Below are 12500 nucleotides of genomic sequence, written 5' to 3'. Positions count from 1 at the left end.
TTTGCATGTATTTAACGCTTGTTTAACACACATGTATCCTAGTAAAGACTTGCGACATAGTGGCGATTTTACCATTTATGTAAACATGTGGAGCGAAACTATACGCTGAGGACCGTGTGTCGGCGGAGGAGCGGCAAAAAGTCCACTCATCTGCCTGCGTGTTTTGAGTTTATTTACAGTCAATGGTTTTGAGGTGTCGCTTTTTAAAGAGACTTATCGTGTTTTAATGCCACACTGGTTTAGTCCAGTGACAGTCACCGAGATGTCATTTGTGACAGGCAGACAGTAATGTTGTCTCCACATTTGCCGAGACAGACACAGTCGATCGGGCTTGTTTTTAATAGTTGGGCATAGATGATCTGTATCGCTTTTTTATTAACATACGCACAAAGATGAGCGTTTTTTTTAAATGGAAATGCTTGTCATGGCTGCGCTATCCGTTTGTTGACAGGCTAAGAAAAAACTGTTTGACCCAAGTAATGCAGTTATTAAGCCTTTATTTCTTATCAATCAAGACCTTTTCATTGTAGAAATAAGTCCATTTTAGGGGTGGACAGGTCAGTGACAGTTTTATTGGAAATAACAGGTTGTTACAAACTGGCCTAAATGTACACCTTGCATTTGCTTTTGCTGCTTTTCAACACATTGAATCCACTATATAGCATGACAAGTAAAACCTAAACTAGATGCACACAGAACAACAGATCCTGTGTGAGAGTGCTTTGAGGTGAAGACCCTGTTCAGATGCATTCAACCAGGTATGGCTGCTCACTACTTTTGGATGCTCTGGGTCAAATGAGCAATGACCAGGGCCATATCTGCACCCGCTGGGACGGGTATTTACTGATGATTTGCCTTTGACTGTGTCTGATAAGGGACTCATAGAGGGAAAGGGGTTATGGTATAACAGTAGATTAATAGTCTCACTTCTAGCCTACTTTATTTTGTCTTTTAAATCCAGTTCGCTCATGTTTGTCAACAGTGGGTTTGAGTAGCTTCATCCCTTGAGCCCCATTCTGTATCTCCCAATCGATATGATGGGACTGAACGGCTCCTCGCTACCTTATTGCATGCACACACTGACAGATGGAAACCTTCCACCAGGCTTGGAAGATACTCTGTGTAAACATATGTAAGCACATATTTGCGTGCATGTAAGCATACTGTATGAAATACGCAGTAGATACTATTATTCAGTTTAAAGTGTTTCTCAGAGTCCCTTGACAGTTAGCCAAAGCAGCTCAGTTCACCTATGAGGAAGAGACTTAGCTTCATATTTTCAGACATGCTGAAAAACCTGCTACCTTTTAAAGAAAACATATAAACTGTGTTCATAGATGCAACAGACATTACATTTTATCAGGCAAAGACATACTTTCTGTTAAGTTCAACATTAGTGGACCCATGGCTCTGTGGGAATGAAATACGTTTGTGTTATGAGTCTTAACATTTCAGCCACGGTTTGTTTATTGTAAATTAACCTTGTGCTGTAATATATTCTGATTATTTTGGTCATTAAGTCTTTGAGAACAATACAGGCTACATATTTCCTGCAGTCACTAAACGTCCTACTTTCATATCTCACTGCCTGGCATCACATTCAGTTTAGACTTCCTTGTTGTTGCAGATCATTTCGTTATCTGTGTTTACATTTCCAGGCGGGAGTTGATGTTCCATAGGGCGTCAATGCCATGGCCACAACAAAAGAAAGGACTGGGTGACAAGAAAACACCAGATGAAAAGGCTGTGAAAGGAACAAATAAGACGAGGCAGAGTTTCATTAGTCTCTTAACAAGCAGCCTTGTTTATCAGTGTGTATCAGAGAAGTAGAGCAGGCCCAGTGCAGCCGAAGCTTCAGTTGTTTCTCATTTCTGCAGCGCAGCGGGGGATCAGCGAGTGGGAGAGACGGAGGGCAACAACAGATTCAGGGAAATAAGACGGAGGAGGAGGAGAGAGAGCAGGACTGAGGGAATTTGCTGGATCATTAGTTTACAGTGTTGTAGTATTGACCTCAGGATGGACCCCCGCAGACACGGGGCTCTGCCTTCTCGCCCTTGTAGATGTAAAGGAGCTCTAAATGCATCTAACCTCTGTGCAGGAATCTGATTTGCGCAGCGTGTCTTTGCTGCAGATGGTGTTGGGAGCACACTTTTTGCTTCAACAGGTTATAATAACACAGATTTTAAATGGTTTATCCAGTGTGCGTTACAGTTTGCATACTTTAACATGAAAATCGATATAGAGGGATACAATTATTTGGAGATTTTAAAATAAATTAGCATTTACAAAAAAAACGTTTATAAAGATGTGGTGAACGGTTTTTTTCTCTCTCTCTTTAAGAAGTGTATGGCCTTTTACAGTGTCCCCTTTTTATGGTGTCTGCTAAATTCTTGATATGCAAAATAAGGTATTCTGCACAAGTGGCTTCCTCTGGAGAAGTGCCTTACACTTGAATTGTTTATATTATCCATTTTCCTGACAAGAGAATGTTCTAAATTGCTAATTTCAAGTATTATTGTAATAGTACTATGATGATGCAATAGTTATGATAAGGTTTATTTCATCATTAGAAAGTAGTTCCAGTTGCAAGTTGGCAGCAAGGTATATGCTAAAGTAAGGAGGGACAGGGTCTGCAAACTACAATGATAGCCAAGGCCAATGCTGCATTCACTTGCTCCCCTCATCGTCCTATTTTACAAGTTGGAAACAAATTCTTCTGACTGGTTTGTTCAGGAGCTTTAAGTTGCAACGTGAAAAACATGGACATAAAAATAAGTTTTTTGCATTTATTGCTCTGAGCATTTAAACAACAAGTTGAAAGTTGTTTCCGTAGATAACTAATTTCCCAGTTACTCTGACAGCACATAAATGCAGCTCCAACTTTTGCTATGTTGATGTTAAACATAATGCAGCTATCTTTAAGAACCACTCCAACATGTGATGGTTTTTTCCATTGCTACACCCTTCCAGTTTCAACTGTCATGAAAACTGGGACAGTCACTTTTCCTTAATCCTGTGACAGAGTGAATTTGAATATGAAGCTGTCTTAACACCTACTTCCTGAAATGAACACCCTCTTTGAGTCTTAGACAGTAACACTGTTCAGCTCTCCTCTCCCTCTCCCTCTCTCTCTCTCTCTCTCTGGCTGTACCTGTATTCGGTCTGCTCTTGATTTTGATTCGGAGTGACAGTACACGACCACTGACTGTGTACTGCAGTTGTTGAGCGAGTGTAGGTTTCGGTTACTGGCAGTTAGAGGGTACATTCCACATAGCTCTGGGATTGTGGTCCTGAGTGAGTTGCATTGCAGCTCATACACATTCTTTTATTCTGTGTGTGTAACGAATCATGAGAAACACTGCTTAAACCCCACACATTGCATGCTTGCAAGTACTCTATCTCCACTGTTTTGGGTGTGAAAATATGCAGCAAATTAATGGTTTTGTAGAATTTTTCCAACCTGTTTTGTTTAAGTCACAGTTGTAAAAATTATTATAAGCATTGTTTTTATCCAGCCTGTAGCTCAGGTGCCAAATATAATTCTGGTGCAGACTCGAGCATCTCTAGTCTGTAGGGATCATCATTCTGCACACATACATTCACTCACACACACACACACACACACACACACACACACACACACACACACACACTACTTCTGAACCGAGACACCTCAGAATCCTGCCAGGAGGCTGCCAATGCAGCATTGCGCAGACTGAGGCAAAGCAGTGCATGCTGGGAGTGTTTATCTGACTGAAGCAATTCAGGCTGCCACTCTGACTCTGACAGTGAGTTGCATTACAGGAGAACTACAATAGAAATAGAGCAGTATCTTCACTCACACATAGCGTACGCTCACAATGCCTCGCACCGACTGTGCACGGAATCTGATTTTGTCCATGCCAGCTGCCACCCTATGGATGTAATTGATGAGTTTTCTGCTTGTTTACTACATCTCAGTGTCCTTGAGAAATGATAGGGGCACACTCGTTAGAGGAAAGAGAGAGTTGGCCCATTTCTTAGAGCATGAATAAAAGAATGTAGCCAGGGGATAAACACATGTTACCGGTCAACGTGGCATGTGAAATGAGCAGCTGAGTATAAAAAAACGAGCAACAACCTTAAAAATCTTCATGAGCTTAACAGTTGAAAGGTTAAAAAAAGAAGTAAATGAAAGAAAGATGTAAAGGGAAAGAGAGTTTCTGTGTCCAGGTCAGAAGAGGTCAGGTGATATCCTGCAGGAGTTCATGGTCTAATGCTCCGTAATGGCTGTGTGTCGGACCTCTGCACTCTACATGCATCGCTCTCTCTGTGGATCACTTACACTGGTAAGTGGCCACACCTGGTTCTGTTGGCCTAAGTCCAGTGAGAGAGTAAAAGCCCCAGGGAGAAACCCCTTCACCCAAACATAACATGGTATGCCTCAGCTTTAGCTACGTCAACAGAGAACAATATGAAGGTGTGTGATAATGTTGTGTGTCTCTGAACTGCTTTGGGTCAATAGTGTGTAAGTCTGTAAGCCCATCTGAGCTGTCTGCGTACAGCCCTTTCTCCATATGTTTCTTCCTGCAAAATCAACCTCCATCTGTCTGTCACACCGCCTGTGTGAATGAACTACAACATCCAGTGATCATTACACAGTTTATAGCCTGTCCAGCTCTCATGGGATGCTTGTGAACAACTGTGAGAACACGGAGAACTGTCACCGCTCTCCGTTGTTTTCTTTCAGAAACACTGGCGGTCAGTGCAAGATATTGACTTTAAACTGCTGCTGATGTATTTAATCCTCACAGCGCTTTAGATTAGCATCAGTCTGGGATTACAAGAAAAACCAGAGAAGAAATAGAGCTCTGATGTTTTTTTTTCTTACAGAGCTGTCTTCAAATGAAAGTGATGATGACAGTTTGACAAGGCCCTGATAGCAAACACTTTTTAACCTGCTGAACACATAGCGGCTGTTAAAAGTTTCCTTTTATCTGCTGGTATCCCTCCTAGTCTCTCTGTCATGCCCGCTGCCAGAGATGTATCTTGCCACAGAACTGCTATCAAAGCAGCTACGTCTTATTGAGCTGTGTGAGGCAGCCTCTGATCCACGCAGGAGGAAATGGAGTGACATGTCAATCAACAGAGAGGACCCCGTAGAAGGTATCGTCACAGGACGCCTTGGGGTCCTTGAGAACGATTGACATGACAAAAGTCCTGTGTCGGCATCAGATAGCACATGGTAGAGGACACAGAGAGAAGATAGTACAGCATACAGAAAGTCTTTTATCACTTCCCTCAAAAGATGGAGGGTACAGATGAGGGAGTTCATCACCTGGTGTCGGCCCCCTCTTAAGCCCCAAGCCTGTTTTTCAGGTTTCAGGCTCGAAAAGGATATTCCCGGAACAAATGACCATATCTTCCCTTCCAAAAGGGTTAAATTAATAATCTTTTTTCTCAAAGTAATGATAAACCTGTGAGTTGGATGTAGAAAAGTCAGAATCAATATAGTTTTTTATTTTAAAGAAAATTCAGATTGAACATGGTAAAAAACTGTAAATTATAGTGTCCGTCCAAAAAATATGTTGTAGGCTACTTATAGTAAACTAAGCTTGGATGATGGGTTAGTAGACTAAAAGCTTTAGGAATCCAAAGTAAAAAATATAGTAAGTACCCTGTATCAAGATTGATGCAAAACAAGTTATATTTGACCTTTTTAGACAGATTTAGCAAAAAAAACCCTCTTCTGGGGCCATTTGGGTGGATTTTTCTTATCTCTGGCCCCCCTTCTTCGATTTTGACATGTGACGTCTCTTTCTGACCGTTAGAGCCAATAGAATCTAAGGGAAATCCTCCCGCACATACTCATGTTAAAAAAAGGTGGCGTTTTTGCGCATTCAATCTCGCTACAGAGCGTAGGAATGGCCTGCTCTACTATTTTAAAACGGAATTGCAGTTTTATTGCTTATAGATTATCAGAACATTTCAAAGGGGACACAGCCACATTGGATATTAACCTATGGATTAACTACATCATCGTTGTTATCGTTTTAATGCCATTGAAGACCAGTTTTGACCAGACAAAACCAAGGTAAGCCATGTTAGCGTTGTGGGCTACCTAGCGCCACTTGTTTTGATGTACGTTTTTGTTGATAACGTTGCGAGTTTGTATCTTTCAGTGTTGAGGTGGGCACCTTTAGATTCTGTGTCTTTACGATCATAAACGATGTGTTGGATGTGCAGCTAGGATAAGTAATAAGGGAGCTAGGAGGGATTTTCGGTGCAGTAATAGGTTAGCATTTTTCGCTCGGGGCTAATTCAGAGGCTTATTGTTAGCATTGTGTGTTTTTTTTGAAAAAAGTTTTTTCCCGTTATATGGATATAAAATATTCATAGTTTATTAAATATTAAGGTTCCTTAGACGTTGTTTCCTGACGCGATTTCGGCCCCGGAACCGGGTCCGTGGGGCTTAAGAGGCTATTAGGACCCGATTAGGGCCATTCAATGCTTTTGTTTGAATTAGGAACACACTTTCACATAATATATTCACTTATTTTCTAGAAACCCACTTCCAAAAGTGATAATGTACCAGGATTATCTTTGGAATTGAGACATTTGGAGAGTTTCAGACTCAGGCAGAAAGGAGGGCAATTCATCGAATGCTTTGTTTACCATCTCTGTAAACTGTTAGTGGTAGCACTTGTGGTTTTGTTCGGACGTTTTTTGTATAGTTCCTGGTGACACCAAATATGGACCCCTTTGCTACAAACCACAGCTTGGTAGACACGCTCCCTCAAAGCACTTCCTGTAACCTGAGAGTTCCAGCCTAAAGTAAAAGCTGTCCGTGGAAACAACACTTACTGTCTACAGGCTCAGCTGAGAAAAGCCCTGTTTACTGCTTTTAGTTTTTTGTAATTCCTGACACATACAATTTTGCATCCGCCATCGTTAACTATACCTTTCCAGTATTATATGTGTAATCCTTTTTCCTATTTTTGTCAACACAAGTCAGTTATGTCACACTGCCCTTGTGCTCACAGTGTGTTTTAACTTGCATTGCTACTGTAAGTGGCATAGTGTATTGCGGATGCTGCTGTGCCTCCCCTGCCTGCCCAAAGTAGAAAGTAGTGGAGGTTGGTTGGAGGCCTCTCTGCTGATATTCCTCCATCATTGATATGCAAGCTGCATCGCACAGGCACTAGCGCAAGGTTAAGCATGCGTGACGGCCAGGCTTAGGAGCTGCTTCAGACCCTCTCTCTCTCTCCTTTCTATCTCTCTGTATCCCTCTCTCTCCTGCAAACACACATATTCTCTTACTCTCTGCATAGTCCTCAGTTATTCTATGTCTTTCATTAAGTTAAGCCACAGATTTCTTCACTTTAATTCTCCATAAATAATACCGTCCTTACATGACCACTGTCCACTGATCCCTATAAAGTCCTCCATGACATTTTCTCCCCTCTGAATGCTAGGCAGTATATCCGCTCGCTTAAGATTTAAATCTCTGACATTGAGTTCTTGACTTTTTAAGGTCTACTAAATGCCATTACTCAGCCGTAGAGAAGCAGGCGGTATAAATGAGTGACACAAGTTGCAGAGCAAGGCAACAGTGGGATTGTTCATCAAAATTCAACCTTGTCCTTTGTCTCTTTTTTGTTCGTTTTTTTATTAAATGCTATTATTAATCTATATAGACATCTTGGGGCATAGATTTTACTGCCAATTCATACAACCTCATGTTGCACATCTGAATGCTTAGTCATTTATTTAAACTTCCTCTCGAGCCTCTGTGCAGGCCTTAATAGCCTCACATTCTTCCCTAAATTGCTCCAGATTGCCTTCATCTGTAGAAGTTTCTTTTATCTCTTCTCATAGCTCTGTTGTTTCAAAGAAAAGAGACCCATTAGAGCCGGTAGAAAGGAATTGTAATCCTATAAGATTCGATCAATGCTGTCCTAACAGTCGTCTCCGTCTCCCTCTGGTTTTGTTGCAGTTACTGCTGATTGTGGAATGTTGCATTGTGTGAGATGACGTTTTGTCGCTGGCGGGTAAAGGTGTGTGTCCCGGGCCGTCACATCCAAGGTCCTGAATACTACGTTACAGGGACAAGGAGGTGTGTGTGGCAGCAAGGAAACAACTCAACCTCACTGTGTCTGTCTTTGTTAGTGTAGAGAATTTAAGTTATAGTAAGGATACATAGTACAAGCGATAAAATCTGCTTGCCCCATTTCAGCTGGACGAATAAACGAACACCAGCTGGAAATCAGGGGCGGGGCTTCACAAATATTCAGTTCTGTGTCTGTGTGTGTGCGTGTGTGTGTGTAATTTTTTTAAAGAACTCATTCAACTCCATCTGCATTATATAAGGCACACCCCACTAACTACATCTCATGCAGTCTAATACAACAGCCCTGCGTTAGTGTATGAAGTGTTTGGTTGTAGAGGTGTTTTGTCAATTTCTCATATTAATAGTTAGACAGTTGTATATTGCATTTTTATTTCTTAAAGCCTAACCGGGACAATATCTGCAAATCAGCTGGTACTAGAATACTTGTATACACTTTATTGGATGCACTTTATTTGAATTTAACACCCTACAATGATGAGTTTAAGTCTTGATCAACAGGATATTTGCCAAATTTTCCACTGGGTCAAGCCTAAATATCTGAGTTACTGCCTACTTTATGTAATCGTAAATCGTCTTCAACAACATAGTGTTTTGGCCATTTTGTCAACAGAACTCTACTCTCAAATTCCATTATACGCCCCTCTTCCTGCGAAACTCTGGAAAAATACAGTGATTAACCTTGCATGCTCACTAAGTGTCATCAAACTCTTAAGTTCTCTCTGTAAACAGCAGTGTAATATTCTGGGCTTTATGGCTGTGTTGCATTCAAGATTTACTGTAATAGCTTGTAGAGAAAGTTGAACAAGGAAAACACTCCTAAAAATCATTGGTGTTCTTTCAGCTGTGAAATTAAACAAACTCCCCATGAGAGGTGACTCAATCTAAACAAATCAAAGCCAATGAAATGGAACTGAAATTAAGAAAGTGATAGATTTGCCACCGCTTTTATTTGATTTATCCACTTTTACATGTTCTGCAAACACGTTCCACTTTTAGAAAATTCTCACTGTGTGTATATGACAGATTTCTTCTAAAGGGCACGACTTCAATTTTACGCAATTAGTGTGTTAGTAAACAGCGAGCTAGCATCGCGCGCTAGCTGTTCCTCCTTCTCTCTGATAAGCTGGCATTTCCTGTTATCTCAGCCCTGGGCATTGTTGTCTGCTCCGTGAGACAGTAGAGTCTCTGCACTGCTGACAGAACAAGAACCGTTTCACTTTGTCTGATTGGGCGGGGGGTGGGGGTGCTTCCTTTTTATTGTATTGTCTTTTCAAGTCTCATAGTTGCAGCTGCACTAATTGGCTGTTTTCATGATGTGAGTGGGAGAGTGTATCAAGCCAGAGCTGCCACCAGTCACAAACGCTTATATACACAAAGCAAACATATAAATGTATCAATAATGTATTGTATATCGTTTATTTTATTTTTACTACAGTCATTCGAGTGGCATAAAGCTGTAATCTCGACAGAACTAAATATAAATATAAATATAATACTGCAAGATACATTTTTTTTTAAACATTTTAATCAAAAACAAGCAAATAAGAACCAATTTGAGCTCCTAAAGCGTCAGGATATCCTGTTTTACTTTATCTTGGGATATAGAAATGAACAAAACAAACAATATTATCCAAGACTTGGGTTTTAGAAAATATGATATTCTTATGTCTATAAATCAGTAAATAATAATCAATTAGGAAAATAAATACCCAAATCACATTTGCAGCTACATATAAGGAAGTCATACCAAAACTTGCTTAGAGACTTTTTTCTCACAATACTGATGTCAATACTGAAACTAATGTTGATGTCAGCAGTGAGTTGTTTGTACTCAACGTTGCAGATGGCAATAAGTACACATCAAATCCTTATTATAAGTCAAAAACATTCAAACACCGACATGTGATGTTGCTTGCTCTTATGGACATCAGTGGCAGGTCATCACGAAGTGTGTTAGATTAAAGCAATAACTGCTGAACAGGGCTCTGACACCTAAATTCTCTGTTCATTTTATGGTTCTCTGAGTTATAGCAGCAGCTTAACTAAAACCCTATTCCTCAACTATATTGTGCTGCATATTGTAATTTTAATTTTGAGTAATGGAATATAAAAAATAACGTCCCTCCACAAAAAAAATTTCAGCAGTTTAGCTCAATTGGAGACTGAGGCTTCAGCATAAATTACATTTAGTTTACTTTCTGTTCTTTTTCTGTAGGACTATTTTTCATGCCAAACATATTCAATGATAACCATGTTTGGGTGTAGTCTTTGGGAGTCAATGATGTCCTGAGGACAGAGGGTGGAGGTTTGCAACTACAGTTGGACTTGTGGTTAGTATCTTCATAAGTTGACTGTTATCAGTCGGTCCTGTTCGCCCTAGCTGGGGTAACTAAATGAGCTGACATTTGAATTCTCTCTCATTCATGGTCAAAAGCATATATAGACACGTTTTATTTTCCACATTAAAATGCATTGTATGATTCATTTTTGTGTATTCCAGACAATGAGTAGAATACAAATATAACTCAAGTATGTTGAACTATAACTGAGTATATTGTTTCTGCTTCCATTAACCAATACATCAAACATTATACTCTTTGCTGCTTTATTATTTGTCTTTCAAGTGTGTGTTTTACAGCACTTATGTTCACCTTGTGACTGTCCTGAGGGAGGAGAGGATTCTGGGATCTCTAGTTAATGAAAGGTAAACACAGGGTTTACTCTGAGGGGAGCCAAGGAGTCTTCCTCTCCTGCAGGATATGAGCTTCATTATTTTCACTCATGACATTTCACCCTTCTACCATTTTTTTTTACTTAACCAGATAAAATCATTGAGATAAAATCTCATTTACAATGCTGACCTGGCCAAGAAGGCAGCAACGTTACACATTATTACACAGACATATAAAATACAGAGAACACAACTAAGTAAACAAAAAGACGAAAAGCAGTCACTACATTGTGCACATTTGGGACAGTAAGAAAGGTACACTACTTATTACTGCAAGAGCAGCTGGTGGTAAGGTCCTCAGACAACTTCAATTTAAAACAGGCTATAGGGACAAGTACCATCAGTGTGAGGCTTAATTGAAGGTCATTCCAAGACCAAGGACCATAATAAAAAAGACCTGGCTGGAACCGTATCCAGGCACTGGTTCTGAGGTTGTAAGAGTCACAAACTGGAGCAAATCTGGCACATATATACAGTGGAAGCTTACCTGAATGGCTTTATACATTAATAAAAACCAACCTACGCATACTAAGTGAGGATCATCCAGAGGCTATACAGTTTGCAATGATGAGTCGTATAGGGTGCATTTGATATACAGTGTTTCCCACAGATCTGAAATATACTTGTGTCGGTAGTCGAGAACGGGTAGGGGGGGGCAAACAGGTAAAGGAGGGGCCGTTGTCCCCTAGTTAATCGATCGCGGATGGCGTCGTGCTCGCGGACGGAGACATTTTTTTTTAAACTAAATGGGTCGCGAAATATACTTTGGTGGACCTGGGCGGCCCGCCCAAGTAAAGTTTATGTGTGGGAAACCCTGATATATATCGCAGTGCAGCATGGTAGAGTGGGTCAAGTTTGGCCAAAACAGTGGGACAGGTAAATCTATAAATTGTATCACCGTAGTCAAGCTGGGACAGGAATAAGCCAGAGACCAACCTTTTACGGGAAGAAGTTGAAAAACAATGTTTAAGTTTAGATTTCTGCCCAACCAAAAGCCCAAATATTTGTATGTATCGACAAACTCAACGCCATCAAGGGAGAGGCAACAGGACGCTGACTTGGGAGCAAAAAGCATTGCTTTGGTTTTCTTACCGTTCAATAGCAGTTTCAAATCAAGAAAATGATCAAATCAGATTTTAAATTGGAAACGGCCATATCCAGAGAAGGAGCACATGAGTATACAATAGTGTCATCAGCATACATATGATAAGTAGAAAATTGCATCTGATTACAAATATTGTTTACATATAATAAAAAAGAGCAAGGGCCCCAAAATAGAGCCCTGTGGAACTCCCTTCTCCAAGGTGACAGGATCAGAGACAGTACTAACCAACCTGACGCATTCAGTACAGTCGGTTAGATAACTCTGAAACCAGCAAATGGCGTTATGACCTAAACGAGACATCAACATAACATTAGACAGAATGTGGTGATTTAGAGCAGTGGTTCTCAAACTTTTTTCAATAATGTACCCCCTTTGAAAAAAAATTCAGCTAAGTACCCCCTGATCAGTCGCAAAAAAAAATTGTTAAGGAAAAAATGCCTATATAGAGAGGTACAGTACAGCGCTGCACCATCAGTGTCTGATTTATTAAAACAACAACATTGTAACTGAGAAACACTTAAATGCTACAGTTTCAAATGTTTACAATCCATCAC

At 40.3% G+C, this 12500-nt stretch overlaps 1 protein-coding gene across 5 annotated transcripts in view; it reads left to right on the top strand.

The window, feature by feature from the left end:
- ssbp2b (single stranded DNA binding protein 2b) overlaps positions 1-12500 on the top strand; it is a 57119-nt gene that overhangs the window by 528 nt on the left and 44091 nt on the right. The window lies entirely within an intron of this gene.

This window comes from Notothenia coriiceps, unplaced genomic scaffold (genome assembly GCF_000735185.1).
Source record: "Notothenia coriiceps isolate Sejong01 unplaced genomic scaffold, NC01 NC01_scaffold00036363, whole genome shotgun sequence".
NCBI lineage: Eukaryota > Metazoa > Chordata > Actinopteri > Perciformes > Nototheniidae > Notothenia > Notothenia coriiceps.
Note: the sequence above shows the minus strand (reverse complement) of the source record. Positions and strands in the feature narration are given on the sequence as shown.